Here is a 2,500-nt window from a genome sequence, read left to right as displayed (position 1 = left end):
TTTGATCGAATGGAAAACATCAGCCAATTTTTTCTGCAGCAATTTGAACCTAATTTTTTTTTTTAAATTCACATGTATATTTACTATTAAACGCTTAGAAAACTATGTTGCTATGTATAAAACTTATTGAATTCAATTTCTCTACGCACCTTTATGATCTCAAGGAATAGCTTTCATACTTGAAGTATGAATCTAAGTTCAGAAAATATCTTTCGAATGCCGTAAGAACCATCTAAATCGGTTCATTCATCAAAAAGATATGAGAGGTTTACATTCACACACACACACACACACACACACACACACACACACACACACACACACACACACACACACACACACACACACACACACACACACACATCCATACATACATACATACCAACATACAGACATCGCTCTGTAAATGTCAGAATAGCATCCTAGCACCTTCAAATGCCGACATATGATGAAAACCCGGTTTTTGAAAATCGGGGTGAAACCAATAACTTCCCGCATTTGTTGAAAATCGTCAACGCCTCTTGCGGGTGGGATTTCGTAAAATCCGTTCTTAGCTGACCTCTACTTGGTGGATAGAATATTCCTACCAAATTTCAAGTCTATATGTCTTATGGTTCCAGAGATATTGTGATGAGTGACTATATACGTGGAAATCGCTTATATACATGCAGAAAATATAATAACAAATATAATTGAAGTGATTAGCTACCCGTGTAAAAAAAATTTGTTCCAAAAAGATTCCAAAAAAGTTCCGCATGTGGAACTTCTAAACATGAGACAGATTAGAACTTCGAATGGAACTTTTTTGGAACGTTAGTCATTTTGATGGCCCGAGTCGAAATTTAAGTCGTAGATTCAACGTTTTGAACGTTGAAATCGTAGATTCAACGTTTTGAACGTTTAAATCGTAAATTCAACGTATTGGACGTTGAAATCGTAATTTGAACGTATTGAACGTTGAAATCGTAATTTGAACGTATTAAACGTAAAAAATATAGATTCAACTGTTTAAAAAAAATATATGATCCATAGTAAAAATTAAAAGTTACGAAAAAATGACATATACCAATTCATAAAAAATAACCTATGGGCTAAATTTAGCTAAAAGCTTTTTCTAAAGATTTGATTGAGTTAATTTTTAGATACTTGCTTATTCAATCAACTAATAAAATCACAGATGATTGAAATTAAGGAAGTTATTAAATTGAGATTGATTTTTGAGAGTCAAATTCTTATTCAATCTTGATATTTTGAGATCTTTGAAAACTATCAGATTGATTTTCATTTGCATTTCAAAAATATTTTGAAGATTTGGAGCTCATTTATGGATTTTTTCAGTAGGCAATTTCATTTTTGGTGCACAATTTCTAGTTGAATATCAAAATTTTTTTTAAAATTTATAAATTTTTTTGAAAATTTGTCAAAATTGTGATTATCAACTTTTTTTTTTTAATTGTTCATTTTTTTATGTATTTTTCAAGAAAAAAAATATATCAATAAAATCAAATAGAAATTTCGTTCAAAAAAATTAAAATTAAAATCATTGGCCCCACTTGTAAATATTTATTGGAAAGAGTTTGAACATTTTGAACCTATCGGAAGTAGAATTTTTTGAAATCTGTTTTGAGATGATCTCCTCGTGAATAATAAAAGATTCCTACCAAATTTACAGCTTTTAGAAGCTATATTTTAGAAATTATGATTTTTTATTGTTAACCCACCTTCGCGATCCTTATTAGGGGTGGTTCGTCGTAAAATCCGCTCTTAGATCATTTCTGTATCACATACAGAAAAGATAAAACTTTCACTACATTTGGCCACAATAGGAGCTATAGTTTGGAAATTAAAAATTTTAATAGTTAACACCCACCCCCGCAAACCCCGCTGTAAGGTGAGCTATCGTAAAATTCGTTTGTATATTATTTCTACATCTCTCACAGAAAATTCCTACCCAATTTGGATCCTATAGAGCTATAGTTTAAAATCAGGAATTTTCCATTGTTAAAGCCCCCGCAATCTTTTTCGGGGTGAGATATCGTAAAATTCGTTTATGAATTATTTCTACATCACATATAAAAGATAGCTACCAAAATGGGAGTATGTAGCACCTATAGCTTAGGAATTTAAAATTTTCATTGTTAACACCCACCCCCGCAGATCATATTGGAAGTAGGTTGTCATAAAATTCGCTCTTAGATCATTTCTACCTCACATATAACAGATTCTTACCAAATTTAGAGCATATAAGAGCTACACCTTAGAAATTAAAAATTTTCATTGTTCACCCACCCCCGCAACTCCTGTGGCGTGAGCTATCGTAAAATTTGTTCATAAATTATTTTTACATCACTTAAAGAAGATTCCTACCGAATTTGAAGTCGATAGGAGCTATAGCTTGAAAATTTTAAATTTTCATTGTTAATACCCACCCCCGCAACCCGCTGAGGGGTGGAATATCGTGAAATTCGTTCATAAATTATTTTTCCATCACTTATAGAAA

The sequence above is a fragment of the Microplitis mediator genome, chromosome 9, assembly GCF_029852145.1.
Source record: "Microplitis mediator isolate UGA2020A chromosome 9, iyMicMedi2.1, whole genome shotgun sequence".
NCBI classification, from domain to species: Eukaryota; Metazoa; Arthropoda; class Insecta; order Hymenoptera; family Braconidae; genus Microplitis; species Microplitis mediator.
This window is presented reverse-complemented; position numbering follows the sequence as displayed.